General features: G+C 33.8%; 1 non-coding gene across 1 annotated transcript; it reads right to left on the bottom strand.

Annotated features, from left to right (window-relative positions):
* Positions 1 to 5,034: 5,034 nt before the first annotated feature.
* On the bottom strand, positions 5,035 to 5,106 carry TRNAD-GUC (transfer RNA aspartic acid (anticodon GUC)). The gene has a single exon. It is a non-coding gene; the product is annotated as a tRNA-Asp (tRNA).
* Positions 5,107 to 16,432: the final 11,326 nt, after the last annotated feature.

The raw sequence follows: 16,432 nt of genomic DNA, 5'->3' as shown, positions 1-16,432 counted from the left end.
ATTAAACATCACTTCATCAGAGATCTGGTGGAAGACAAAGTGATTACCCTAGAACATGTAGCAACTAAAGTACAACTTGCTGACATATTTACAAAGGCTTTAGATGCTACTCAGTTTGAAAATTTAAGGGGCAAATTGGGAATATGCCTTTCTGAGGAATTATAGCAACTAAGGATGTTAGGAATGTATTGTTTAATATTTCAAACTATTAAACAATTGAAAGTGTGCTCTGACTGGTCAACAGATCATAGCTATTTCTCTTGCAACAAGTGTGTTAACAAGATGTTAGGGGGATATCTTAACATGAAACATCCTATGTACCTGCGGGAGTTAAGGAACATGTTCATGCAGGAGTGGTTCAAGATGTCATACACAAAGTCATGGCATCTAATATGGTTGTACCTGTTGTGAAGCAAGAGTGTGTGTCTACTTGATCAAAGCTGTGAAGCAAGATCAAGTGGGTGTTGTCTTGATCAAAGTTGTAAAGCAAGATCAAGAGGGGGTATTCTTGATTGAAACTTTGAAGTAAAATCAATATTGTGGTTCTGAAAATTGTGTGTAATTTATTTTGCTTTGGTCTGTATTATTAAGTGTTGCTTTGGCAACATTTTTGACAAAAAAGGGGAGTAATACCTGAACCCCAAGACAACAGATTTGTTATTTGCTTGAACAGATCTATTTGAAGTTGAAGGTCCTCTAATCCAGAGGTTATGTTGCAGCTTGATGTTCAACTTCTATGTGTGTTGAGTGTGTTGCTGCTCAACTTCTATGTGTGCTGAGTGTATTAGCTAATTAAATTCTTTGCTTGGATGTGTGTTTTCCGCTGCTGTGAACTCTGTTGTGATGCCAAGTTGTTTTAGCCAAAAAAAATTGCCAAAGGGGGAGTTTGTAGATGTTTTTGATTGGCTGCATTTTGTGTTAAAACACTTACTGTACTTTGATGTCTGGACTGATGTCATGACATGCTTGAGTAGTATGCTGCAGGATTAGCTAATACAGGATTTACTGAATGTCAAACTGGATGTTATGACATTCATCCCTGACAGCAGATACTGAATTATAGAATAGTTGGTTTTTTTGTTATAGCTAAGTATTCAGTTCAATCTGTTTCTTAGGAGAGTAACAGACCTGGCACATAGCCTATTGTTTGAATGTCAAACTGAATGTTATGGCATTCATCCTTGACAGCAGATACTGAATTATAGGCAAGTTGGTTTTTCTGCTACAGTTCAGTATTTATTTTAGTCTGTTTTTCAGGAGAATAACAGACGTAGCATATGGCCTATGTTCTGGACGTCAAACTGAATGTTAGGACATTCATTCCTGATAGCATATGCTAAAGTGTATGCTAGTTAGTTTTTCTATTTCAGTATTTTTCTCAGGCTATTTTTCAGGAATCTAACAGCTGAGCTAAAGTCCAGGAAACTAACAACTGAGCTACAATTAAGAGGCCCAACATATAGCCTAATTGGTAGCACCCTAATATGTGGAAATTAGGTTAACTTGCTTAACCTTAATTTTAGAAAATACAAGTACAAGGCCCAAGTGCTGCAATATAAAAGGATGGCAATCCTACTTTCAGCAACTCAGGGGTTTGAAGCATGAAGAATTTATTATACCATCATACTTCACTGCTGTATTTTTATTTATGTCTTGTATTAGATTTAACTTGTGAGCCAAGCAAGTATCACCTAGATGATTGCATTGGACTAGGGTGTTCATTGAGTTGTAATTGTTGTGTCACTCTAAGCTTTTAAGCGTGAGTGTTGTGTTTCTTGATTAAAGTTGTTAAGCACAATCAAGAGTTGTTTGAAGTATAACTTCGCCGTTAACTTTAAACTAATTAAAGGTTGTAATCACTGTGGTGATTGTGGGGGAGTGAGTATGAACTCTGGTCTTAGTTTAAGATTGAAATTGCATTGGGTAGGTCTTAAGTGATAGGATTAAACAGTTGGTTTAAGTCCTGAATTAATACTACTGATAGTGGATTTCCACCCTGGCTTGGTAGCCCCCAGACGTAGGTGTGTTTGTCACCGAACTGGCTAAACAATTGTCTGTGTCTTTTACTGCTTTTTCCATTTACCTTCTGCATACATTTCCTGTTTGCGCAGATTTGGATGTCATAACATCCAGTGTGACATTGATAGTTTGTTACTAGAATTTCAATTTATTCTAAATTTCTAAACAATGGTATTTCCTTTCTACCAGAAAAGAGAAAGAGAAATTTTTCTTAAAAGAAAGTTAAAGTTTATTATTTTTCAAATTAAAATACATTCTATCTAAATCAAAATATAAAGAATGGAAATAAAATACGCCCTTGCCGGGGATCGAACCCGGGTCCCCTGCGTGACAGGCAGGAATACTTAACAGTATACTACAATGACTCAATTGTTTTGCATTTTTAATGTATAATTTCTTAAAAGTAAAAAAATGTATTGAGTATTCAATTAGTTTTTATTGATATCATTAACATTCTCAAAATGAAGTAAATATAAATTGTTGTTGTAATCTTAATGCAATTAATCCATCTTTTTCTTTGCTGTCAAGGAAAAGTGTTATGAGATTAACAACTAAAGTCCTCAGTTGAGAACCAATATCGAGCCACATAGAGTTCCGCCCATTTTTTAAAGTAGTTTTAACGTCCTCCTAAATACCAATTAACTCATATATAAATAAATTAAAGTTACTGATGTTTAGATTAAAACAATTCCGTAAATTAGTATATTGGTTCTTAAAGATACCACCTCTAGTAGAAGGACCTAGAAATTCTATAGTTACACCATCATTAATGCATGTAATCCTATAAATTTTAATAGGGTTCCAACATTTGGTTTTTGGAACTATATGAGGATGAAACTAATACTATAGAATTTTAAGATTCAATACTCATGCAAAAATAAAGAAGAAGAATCAGAGGGGTTACTTGTCTCGGAAACATGAGAAACAATCAGGTTAATTAATTGAAGAATTTTTATGAGTAGTTTTATCTTAAACACGCGCTTACTCTCGCAATGCCAAATAATTTCACCATACTGATCATAACAAACAAAGTGACAAGTTTTCCTTGTTTGGACCATATTCTTTGACAAATTCTCCAAATACAAAGGGTATAACAAGAAAAAACATTAATCTGGATGGATTTCCTAGGTAATTTCCATAAAGTTAAAAAGATTTGAAATCTGATTACAAATAATGATTAGATTCTTTGTCACAATAACACAAATCAGATTTAGGGGCCATGTGAAATTCTCTAAATGATAGGTTCCCACAAATAGAACTCGATGATATATAATCCTCAAAATAATGAAATATTCAGAGGAATTGATTCCATAAAGTTTTAGCTCAAGGTAGTTATTGATCATTGGTGTTAATAAGATTATAAGATTATTTGAAACTCATATAACCATTACTACTATAATTTTACGATAGGAGGTCACCCATAATATTATTTGAATTTGTAATATGATGGCTTGTAGATACATATGATGGACAAGTCTGAATGTTTAAATAAGGAAAAATCAAATTATTTCTTTTAATGATATATTTCACATTAGCGTCGAAGAAATGATAAACAAAAAGGTCAATATTGGGAGTTTTATATACAAGGTATTTGTTCCAAGAATTGATTCAAAACATGATCATGTCTCTCCTACAAAGAAACCAACTACTATCATCAAATACGATATCCACGTTCCTCTTAATACCATAACATATAGTCGATCAACGTGGTAGCTAATATAAACTTCTTCCTGATCACTCTAGCTCTAAGGGTATTGTCTCCATGGATTTTGTTAGTAATAAACACCATAACAAATTTAATGGAGTCTTCCTCATTCAATTTATGAGGGACCCAACACTCAAAACTCCCCCCTTATTGAGTAGTACAGACATTGTTCCACGTCACAATAAGATTCTTTTACTTAATAATATCACCTTCCAAATTATAGTATATAATCCATTTATCAATTTCCTTCAAAAGGCTGTCGTGCCAAGAATACTCCACGAACCCATAGTCAAGAATGCTTTGAATGATACTCTTGAATAATTTATTTCTACTAGTAGTAGATACCAAATAAGGTTTTGAAGCAGATAACTACGGTTTTATCCTGCCAGCAATGAGCAGTGACTAAGTAGCTTTGACCTTATCTATAAAATTAGGAATACTTAAGCAAACAAAAGAAATGTTAATGATAGAGAAGCCAAGAGTATCAGAGATGGCGAGAAGCATATGATGAGAAATAAAATTTGTATAAATAGTAGACTTGAGAGTATTGACTGTATGGCCATAAATATCAACGCACATATTGAATAAGTGTGACAAGTTTTGAATGTTGTATTTGGTTCTTCTGCAAAAATCCATCACATACTCACCATAAAGAATAAGAGACGGGGTGAAGCTGCCAATAGGATTTCTAGTTTGATACTTATTAACCTTATTCATAAATTTAGATGTCCCTCAATTAAGAACCTCTTATATGAGACAAAAAAGAAGAGGAGACGAGGGATTCCCATTTGTCTCTCTTGGGTCAAATAGCCTACTAAAATATTCACAAAAATATAAGTTTTGTTATTTTCTCTTCACATCCAATATTGGGGAAAGAATCGTCACATTTTCCCCAAAATGTCCCTATCTGGACATTTTAGAACGGATTTGATTTGATATAGTAATAATAAATGAAACTATGGAATCAAACGTTTGAGTTTTAAACTAGGGAAATAAAATTTAATATGAGGTAAAATAAGGAAATAAAATATATACATATAAGCCTTAAAATTTCTTTTATCGGTATATGTTTCAGTGACATTTTCTATGAATAAAATGACGTTGTATCATATCATATCAGTCAAAGGATAAGGATAGCCGATATCTTATAACAAGGCTTGTAATTTATTCTAAATTTCTAAACAATGGTATTTCCTTTCTACCAGAAAAGAGAAAGAGAAATTTTTCTTAAAAGAAAGTTAAAATTTATTATTTTTCAAATTAAAAAAAAATTCTATCCAAATCAAAATATAAAGAATGGAAATAAAATACGCCGTTGCCGGGGATCGAACCCGGGTCACCTGCGTGACAGGCAGGAATACTTACCACTATACTACAACGACTCAACTGTTCAACATTTTTAATGTATAATTTCTTAAAAGTACAAAAATGTATTGAGTATTCAATTAGTTTTTATTGATATCATTAACATTCTCAAAATGAGGTAAATATAAATTGTTGTTGTAATCTTAATGCAATTAATCCATCTTTTTCTTTGCTGTCAAGGAAAAGTGTTATGAGATTGTCGCATCCGCGAAAAACAACCGGCGGGCTGAAACAAAAACAACACAGAGCCGCCACCGTGCGTTATTTATCCCAAAAGAGGGAAAGGAAACGCTCAGAGTAAACCTGGGAAAAGCATGGTCTCGCGACCAAAGAGAAAGGGTAAGGGAGTCGGTTACGCAAGGGGAAGGTATTAGCACCCCTCACGTCCGTCGTACTCGACGGGATCCACGCTTTAACGAAAGAAAAGGTTGCTAAAACAAACATCACACACTCACACCGAAGACAACACAGGTGGGGGAAAAGAGGAGAGGGCTCGCTAGGACATCGCATCCTATGCCTACGTATCTCGTCTGGAACGAGAATCAGAGCTGCCGTAGTTCGGCTCACGCACGCCAAACAAGACACACACAAACACAGGCAAACATGGAACCCGAACGCCAATCGCTGGACTTACATCGGCTTCCGAACCAAACAAACACAATCAGGATACGGACAACCAATCACTGGTCTTACATCCATATCCTGACACACAAGAACAAACAAGCAACAAGCTACTAAGGAGTCGGGAACTCGAGCCTAGCAACTGTCAAGCAAACGCACACAAAAAAGAAAAAAAAAGTGCCCGGAGAGACCTCGCACGGTCTCCTGCCTACGTACCTCATCTGGTATGAGGATCAGGGCGACGTAGTTCCCCTGAAAGGGAAAGAAATTCTAGCCAGAAACCAAGGGGAGACACACTACTAGGGAGCTGTACTCGAGCCTAGTGTTATCATGCATCATTGCCCTAGGTTATGGTTTCTATCTACTTGCACAACAGCAAGCTAATCCTAACCAGGAAAAACAAGCATGCAAGCATCAATCAAAATAAAGCAAACATTCACATAGCACACACTATATCCAGTCAAGTGAGGCTCAAACAAGGGTGGACTACCGAGGCAAGTCATCTGTACAAGGTAGTGTTCGCTCTTAACCCGGACATTGAGAGTCAGGGTGAAGCAGATGAAAGGTGAGTGAAGATGAGACTTCACAGCTCTTATCCCTGTCCAGGGAGAGCTTCAGACAAAGGAGCGTGGGTCCAGAATGTGGGAACCCTTCTACGCTCAAGACTCCGACTCAACTGTACAAATGTACATCATCTTGGGTTAATGTCCCAATGCATCAACACAGTGGTGTGAGCAGAGGGACGACTCAACAGAATAGCGGGGGATAGATTGCATATCCCTTGGGTTCCGCCAATTGCCTCATAGAGGTCTTTACCTTCTTGGGGACAAAGTTAAACAATCACAAACATCGCCTCTTAAGGAGGACTTCAGACAGTTGCCTGGCTAAATAACAAGCCAGGTCTTCCAGACTACATGGAGACAAGATAGTCTACCTCAATTGGTTTATACAACCAAGCAGCAGCACAGCAAGTTCTTAAAGAACTAAAGCGACTATGGTACCTGAAATCAATCTAATACAGTCAGTATTCCAGACAAACCAACATTAAACAGCAAATGTTAATCTGTACAGTCAAACACAAGTTAATGCACACAAGTGCAAGCCATGAGCTCAAACTCAAGCATCAAACCCTACAACACAAAACAAGTTAGTTTACAACATCAAACAAACTCAATTTAATCAACTTGCACTTTTCTCCTTAAGGCCTTTGCATCTCAACCTGAAAATCCAAACCAAACATGAGAAACAAGACCACTAGGCCAAGCCTAGGGTCCAAAGGAGATGAAAAATCCAAAACAGCAAGTGAAAATTATCCAAAACCACAATCAAACAATTTAAAAGCAAAACCAATTGGTCCCATGCTCATATCAATCACCATTATTATTTTATGCACAAAATATCACAAAACATGCTATTTGCAACATCAAAAGACCAAACAGAATGATCACAATCAAATCAATATCAAAACAGCTCCATAAATTCCACAAAACTTCCAACCCACACAGAACATATCCAATGAATAGCATATCAAATTTCAGCTCAATTGGACAAAAGGAAGTAGGTCAATGAAAATCAAGAAGTTCAGACAAGTTCAAGCAAACCAACACATGGTATCCAAACAAACATCAACTTCCAAAAATCATAAATCAGTGACAATACATGATAAATGAATGGGATCAAAGCCACAATGACCTATAATGTGTCTACAATCCACATGTCAAATTTCACACTCATCCAATCAATAACCAGAATTTCACAAATCAAATGGTAACATGTGTCACAAAAAATCACAAGATGACCAAACAGAGGAGAAAATTCCAATCAATTGGGAAATGCCATCAATAAATCCAGAAAAATTCTCATGTGATCTCAACATTCATATGCTCAATCATGCAAAAAATTGGCTCAATTCAACATCCCTAAGCACATCAAATAAAATCATGAAATTCACCAAGCATGGTGTGACACAAATTGTCACACCTCTATTCAAAAATTCATATCTCAACATCCAGGTATCCAAAAATTACAAACTCTACATCAAAATCACCATCAAAGTGTCCAGAATATGCACAAAAAATTTCATCCATTTCTTTGAAAGCATCATCATTTTATGAAAGATATGGCAAAGCATGTACCAATGTGACACTACCAAGCAAACCCTAGGCATTTTAATTTTTTACACGTGCACAAAAATCACAAAAATCATCATTAAATTCTACACATTACAAGGAGCATGGTGAAAAAAACCTCACAAATTTTGGATAAAAAATGAAGAATCTATGAATTTTACAAGATCAAGCATCAAAATGAAATGAAAATTGCAAAAAGAAAAAGAAATAAAACAAATTAAACTCAGAAATGGCATTCTCGTAAATACGAGCCACACGACCAAAACGGCGTCGTGTTCATTAAAAGCGTTGGCGCCATCTGATTGGCTTAGGCAGCGCGGTAAACACGTTTCAAACAAGGCCAAGCAAAATTTTGGATTGAACGCGTTACAGTGAGTGTTCATGAACAAGAACACTTCCAGAAATTCCAGAAAATCAAGAACATCAAATCTCAACCAAAATTGACAAACTATATATCAAAAGAACCGTCTCAACTAGCACATCACGAATATGTAATTGATTCTTCCTAATTCTCAACATGTTATCCGGATCGATCAAAAATAGAAACGCACATCAAACTTCAAATCACGATTACTCTCACAATTCTCAACCAAATCAAAAACTATGAGCATCATGTTAATCTACCATGAAAGATCTACAAAAGCCATGTGATAGTTCAAGCAATCGAAGAATTCGAAAAATCACCTTGTGAATGAAGCAGATGAGAATCTGGACGTTTCAAGATGTAAAAACCAAAAACAGATGCAGTTGATTGATAAGGAAGTTGATTGGAATGATAAGCTCAGCTCGAAACAGCTCCAAGTGCAAGAATCATGAAGTTGCCATTGTAGATCAAGCTTTGGACAGTTGGAATCCTTGAAGATTTGGCCACAAATTGAATGAAACAGTTCACCAATACCACATGTAGAGCATGGATCAATCAAGAACGAAGCAAATTGATGAAGATTTTGATGAAAATTATTGAAAAAAAATTGGATGAAGCTTGAAGAGTTTTGTGGTTTTGGAGGGAAATTCAGTTACAAATCTTGGAGAATGAAATGTAATTTGTAATTTCTGTTATGATTAGTGATATATACCCCTGCTAATCCATCTCCTTAATCACAATTACCAAATTTGATTGGATTAGTGTAAATGCCATTTTAAGTGTTATGTGCAAAATGCCTTTTCCAAATTAAACCAAGGTGACAGCAAATGACAGCTCAAACAAGTCATATTTGGCATTTGGAGTGTGTTGGAAGTGGTCTCATGTGCATTGGCCTTGTATTGCTCAAATTCACTATCTCACACCAAAAATGCAATTGAATCCACTTGAAAAATGACTTTTTGCCATGCTTATTTTTGATGAATTTTGATTATGCACCATGAAAGTACATGTGAAATGGAGTTTGCTCAAAGAAAGATCATCCATTTTGGCCATTCCATGTGAAAGTTATGCCACTTTGATTTTAGGCATTTTTGGAAAATGAATGGACCATATCTTGTCAACCATACATGAGAAATTCAAGTTCTTGGACTTTTTGGAAAGGTGAGAGCAAGATCTACAACTTTCATGTTGAACAAAATTTCATTTGAAGAATTTTTGGACATGCAATTTTGTGGTGAAAAACTTTCCATTTTTGGAAACTTTCAATACAAGTCACTTTCTATTTTTGGCAACTTTTTGTCTGACTTTATTTTCTTCATTCTTGATGTTTGAAATGCCAAATGAAACTTTTTTAGACATGAATGAAGTATATCAAACCCTCTCCCACCTCCAAATCCATAAAATCAAGCACAGTTGACCACAGTTGACTTTTCAATTGATAGATGAATTTGGCTGTGCATTGATCAAGCCGAGCCTTAATTCTCTGATGAAATGGCTCAATGATGAAACCCTAGCCTTCATAAGCTCAATATAATCATGAAATGATCCCCATATCCATTGTAGACCCCATCTCCTTGTCATGCCCTGATTAACCCAATGCAGATGATTACACTGATTAGGGTTGACCAGTGGTCAAAACCCTAATCTCAAGGTGTCTGATCAATCTCTTGAATCTCTTGGTGATATCAAGACCATGATGATGATGATGTATAATTTCAACCAAGATCAAGCTCAACCTCCTTGAGAATCATAAAACCCTAATTTGTAGCCCAATCCTCAGATGGCTAATGATCAGTCCAATGAAACCCTAGCTCGCATCATGACCTCTTCATCTCTTGATCAAGACTTATGAGGATGACTTGCACAATGCAACCACATGATATGCAATATGCCATGCCTAATGACCTAAAAAATGCAATGCAATATGTTAAGCTAGTCCCAAGAGAGGAGGGCAAATTTTGAGGTGTTACAGAGATTAACAACTAAAGTCATCAGTTGAGAACCAATATCGAGCCACATAGAGTTCCGCCCATTTTTTAAAGTAGTTTTAACGTCCGCCTTAATACCAATTAACTCATATATAAATAAATTAAATTTACTGATGTTTAGATTAAAACAATTCCGTAAATTAGTATATTGGTTCTTAAAGATACCACCTCTAGTAGAAGGACCTAGAAATTCTCTAGTTACACCATCATCAATGCATGTAATCCTATAAATTTTAATAGGGTTCCAACATTTGGTTTTTGGAACTATATGAGGATGAAACTAATCCAATAGAATTTTAAGATTCATTACTCGTGCAAAAATAAAGAAGAAGAATCAGAGAGGTTACTTGTCTCGGAAACATGAGAAACAACCAGGTTAATCAATTGAAGAATTTTTATGAGTTGTTTTACCTTAAACACGCGCTTACTCCCGCAATGCCAAATAAATTCAACATACTAATCATAACAAACAAAGTGACTAGTTTTTCTTGTTTGGACCATATTCTTTGATAAATTCTCCAAATACAAAGGGTATAACAAGAAAAAACATTAATCTGGATGGATTTCCTAGGTAATTTCCATAAAGTTAAAAAGATTTGAAATCTCATTACAAATAATGATTAGATTCTTTGTCACAATAACACAAATCAGATTTAGGGGCCATGTGAAATTCTCTAAATGATAGGTTCCCACAAATAGAACTCGATGATATATAATCCTCAAAATAATGAAATATTCAGAGGAATTGATTCCATAAAGTTTTAGCTCAAGGTAGTTATTGATCATTGTTGTTAATAAGATTATAAGATTATTTGAAACTCATATAACCATTACTACTATAATTCTACGATAGGAGGTCACCCATAATATTATTTGAATTTGCAATATGATGGGTTGTAGATACATATGATGGACAAGTCTGAATGTTTAAATAAGGAAAAATCAAATTATTTCTTTTAATGATATATTTCACATTAGCGTCGAAGAAATGATAAACAAAAAGGTCAATATTGGGAGTTTTATATACAAGTTATTTGTTCCAAGAATTGATTCAAAACATGATCATGTCTCTCCTACAAAGAAACCAACTACTATCATCAAATACGATATCCACGTTCCTCTTAATACCATAACATATAGTCGATCAACGTCGTAGCTAATATAAACTTCTTCCTGATCACTCTAGCTCTAAGGGTATTGTCTCCATGGATTTTGTAAGTAATAAACACCATACCAAATTTAATGGAGTCTTCCTCATTAAATTTATGAGGGACCCAACACTCAAAACTCCCCCCTTATTGAGTAGTACAGACATTGTTCCACGTCACAATAAGATTCTTTTACTTAATAATACCACCTTCCAAAATATAGTATATAATCCATTTATCAATTTCCTTCAAAAGGCTGTCGTGCCATGAATACTCAACGAACCCATAGTCAAGCATGCTTTGAATGATACTCTTGAATAATTTATTTCTACTAGTAGTAGACACCAAATAAGGTTTTGTAGCAGATAACTACGGTTTTATCCTGCCAGCAATGAGCAGTGACTAAGTAGCTTTGACCTTATCTATAAAATTAGGAATACTTAAGCAAACAAAAGAAATGTTAATGATAGAGAAGCCAAGAGTATCAGAGATGGCGAGAAGCATATGATGAGAAATAAAATTTGTATAAATAGTAGACTTGAGAGTATTGACTGTATGGCCATAAATATCAACGCACATATTGAATAAGTGTGACAAGTTTTGAATGTTGTATTTGGTTCTTCTGCAAAAATCCATCACATCCTCACCATAAAGAATAAGAGACGGGGTGAAGCTGCCAATAGGATTTCTAGTTTGATACTTATTAACCTTATTCATAAATTTAGATGTCCCTCAATTAAGAACCTCTTATATGAGGCAAAAAAGAAGAGGAGACGAGGGATTCCCTTTTGTCTCTCCTGGGTCAAATAGCCTACTAAAATACTCACAAAAATATAAGTTTTGTTATTTTCTCTTCACATCCAATATTGGGGAAAGAATCGTCACATTTTCCCCAAAATGTCCCTATCTGGACATTTTAGAACGGATTTGATTTGATATAGTAATAATAAATGAAACTATGGAATCAAACGTTTGAGTTTTAAACTAGGGAAATAAAATTTAATGTGAGGTAAAATAAGGAAATAAAATATATACATATAAACCTTAAAATTTCTTTTATCGGTATATGTTTCAGTGACATTTTCTATGAATAAAATGACGTTGTATCATAACATATCAGTCAAAGGATAAGGATAGCCGATATCTTATAACAAGGCTTGTAATTTATTCTAAATTTCTAAACAATGGTATTTCCTTTCTACCAGAAAAGAGAAAGAGAAATTTTTCTTAAAAGAAAGTTAAAATTTATTATTTTTCAAATTAAAATAAATTCTATCCAAATCAATATATAAAGAATGGAAATAAAATACGCAATGCCGGGGATCGAACCTGGGTCACCTGCGTGACAGGCAGGAATACTTACCACTTTACTACAACGACTAAACTTTTCTATATTTTTAATGTATAATTTCTTAAAAGTACAAAAATGTATTGAGTATTCAATTAGTTTATATTGATATCATTAGCATTCTCAAAATGAGGTAAAGATAAATTGTTGTTGTAATCTTAATGCAATTAATCCATCTTTTTCTTTGCTGTCAAGGAAAAGTGTTATGAGATTAACAACTAAAGTCATCAGTTGAGAACCAATATTGAGCCACATAGAGTTCCGCCCATTTTTTAAAGTAGTTTTAACGTCCGCCTTAATACCAATTAACTCATATATAAATAAATTAAAGTTACTGATGTTTAGATTAAAACAATTCCGTAAATTAGTATATTGGTTCTTAAAGATACCACCTCTAGTAGAAGGACCTAGAAATTCTCTAGTTACACCATCATTAATGCATGTAATCCTATAAATTTTAATAGGGTTCCAACATTTGGTTTTTGGAACTATATGAGGATGAAACTAATCCAATAGAATTTTAAGATTCAATACTCGTGCAAAAATAAAGAAGAAGAATCAGAGAGGTTACTTGTCTCGGAAACATGAGAAACAATCAGGTTAATTAATTGAAGAATTTTTATGAGTTGTTTTACCTTAAACACGAGCTTACTCCCGCAATGCCAAAAAATTTCAACATACTAATCATAACAAACAAAGTGACAAGTTTTCCTTGTTTGGACCATATTCTTTGATAAATTCTCCAAATACAAAGGGTATAACAAGAAACAACATTAATCTGGATGGATTTCCTAGGTAATTTCCATAAAGTTAAAAAGATTTGAAATCTGATTACAAATAATGATTAGATTCTTTGTCACAATAACACAAATCAGATTTAGGGGCCATGTGAAATTCTCTAAATGATAGGTTCCCACAAATAGAACTCGATGATATATAATCCTCAAAATAATGAAATATTCAGAGGAATTGATTCCATAAAGTTTTAGCTCAAGGTAGTTATTGATCATTGGTGTTAATAGGATTATAAGATTATTTGAAACTCATATAACCATTACTACTATAATTCTACGATAGGAGGTCACCCATAATATTATTTGAATTTGTAATATGATGGCTTGTAGATACATATGATGGACAAGTCTGAATGTTTAAATCAGGAAAAATCAAATTATTTCTTTTAATGATATATTTCACATTAGCGTCGAAGAAATGATAAACAAAAAGGTCAACATTGGGAGTTTTAAATACAAGGTATTTGTTCCAAGAATTCATTCAAAACATGATCATGTCTCTCCTACAAAGAAACCAACTACTATCATCAAATACGATATCCACGTTCCTCTTAATACCATAACATATAGTCGATCAACGTGGTAGCTAATATAAACTTATTCCTGATCACTCTAGCTCTAAGGGTATTGTCTCCTTGGATTTTGTAAGTAATAAACACCATATCAAATTTAATGGAGTCTTCCTCATTCAATTTATGAGGGACCCAACACTCAGAACAACCCCATTATTGAGTAGTACAGACATTGTTCCACGTCACAATAAGATTCTTTTACTTAATAAAACCACCTTCCAAAATATAGTATATAATCCATTTATCAATTTCCTTCAAAAGGCTGTCGTGCCAAGAATACTCCACAAACCCATAGTCAAGCATGCTTTGAATGATACTCTTGAATAATTTATTTCTACTAGTAGTAGATACCAAATAAGGTTTTGAAGCAGATAACTACGGTTTTATCCTGCCAGCAATGAGCAGTGACTAAGTAGCTTTGACCTTATCTATAAAATTAGGAATACTTAAGCAAACAAAAGAAATGTTAATGATAGAGAAGCCAAGAGTATCAGATATGGCGAGAAGCATATGATGAGAAATAAAATTTGTATAAATAGTAGACTTGAGAGTATTGACTGTATGGCCATAAATATCAACGCACATATTGAATAAGTGTGACAAGTTTTGAATGTTGTATTTGGTTCTTCTGCAAAATTCCATCACATCCTCACCATAAAGAATAAGAGACGGGGTGAAGCTGCCAATAGGATTTCTAGTTTGATACTTATTAACCTTATTCATAAATTTAGATGTCCCTCAATTAAGAACCTCTTATATGAGACAAAAAAGAAGAGGAGACGAGGGATTCTCATTTGTCTCTCCTGGGTCAAATAGCCTACTAAAATACTCACAAAAATATAAGTTTTGTTATTTTCTCTTCACATCCAATATTGGGGAAAGAATCGTCACATTTTCCCCAAAATGTCCCTATCTGGACATTTTAGAACGAATTTGATTTGATATAGTAATAATAAATGAAACTATGGAATCAAACGTTTGAGTTTTAAACTAGGGAAATAAAATTTAATGTGAGGTAAAATAAGGAAATAAAATATATACATATAAACCTTAAAATTTCTTTTATCGGTATATGTTTCAGTGACATTTTCTATGAATAAAATGACGTTGTATCATAACATATCAGTCAAAGGATAAGGATAGCCGATATCTTATAACAAGGCTTGTAATTTATTCTAAATTTCTAAACAATGGTATTTCCTTTCTACCAGAAAAGAGAAAGAGAAATTTTTCTTAAAAGAAAGTTAAAATTTATTATTTTTCAAATTAAAATAAATTCTATCCAAATCAAAATATAAAGAATGGAAATAAAATACACCGTTGCCGGGGATCGAACCCGGGTCACCTGCGTGACAGGCAGGAATACTTACCACTTTACTACAACGACTCAATTCTTTTATATTTTTAATGTATAATTTCTTAAAAGTACAAAAATGTATTGAGTATTCAATTAGTTTATATTGATATCATTAACATTCTCAAAATGAGGTAAATATAAATTGTTGTTGTAATCTTAATGCAATTAGTCCATCTTTTTCTTTGCTGTCAAGGAAAAGTGTTATGAGATTAACAACTAAAGTCATCAGTTGAGAACCAATATCGTGCCACATAGAGTTCCGCCCATTTTTTAAAGTAGTTTTAACGTCCGCCTTAATACCAATTAACTCATATATAAATAAATTAAAGTTACTGATGTTTAGATTAAAACAATTCCGTAAATTAGTATATTGGTTCTTAAAGATGCCACCTCTAGTAGAAGGACCTAGAAATTCTCTAGTTACACCTTCATTAATGCATGTAATCCTATAAATTTTAATAGGGTTCCAACATTTGGATTTTGGAACTATATGAGGATGAAACTAATCCAATAGAATTTTAAGATTCAATACTCGTGCAAAAATAAAGAAGAAGAATCAGAGAGGTTACTTGTCTCGGAAACATGAGAAACAATCAGGTTAATTAAGTGAAGAATTTTTATGAGTTGTTTTACCTTAAACACGAGCTTACTCCCACAATGCCAAAAAATTTCAACATACTAATCATAACAAACAAAGTGACAAGTTTTCCTTGTTTGGACCATATTCTTTGATAAATTCTCCAAATACAAAGGGTATAACAAGAAAAAACATTAATCTGGATGGATTTCCTAGGTAATTTCCATAAAGTTAAAAAGATTTGAAATCTGATTACAAATAATGATTAGATTCTTTGTCACAATAACACAAATCAGATTTAGGGGCCATGTGAAATTCTCTAAATGATAGGTTCCCACAAATAGAACTCGATGATATATAATCCTCAAAATAATGAAATATTCAGAGGAATTGATTCCATAAAGTTTAAGCTCAAGGTAGTTATTGATCATTGGTGTTAATAGGA

This window comes from Lathyrus oleraceus, chromosome 5, assembly GCF_024323335.1.
Source record: "Lathyrus oleraceus cultivar Zhongwan6 chromosome 5, CAAS_Psat_ZW6_1.0, whole genome shotgun sequence".
NCBI classification, from domain to species: Eukaryota; Viridiplantae; Streptophyta; class Magnoliopsida; order Fabales; family Fabaceae; genus Lathyrus; species Lathyrus oleraceus.
This window is presented reverse-complemented; position numbering and strand designations above follow the sequence as displayed.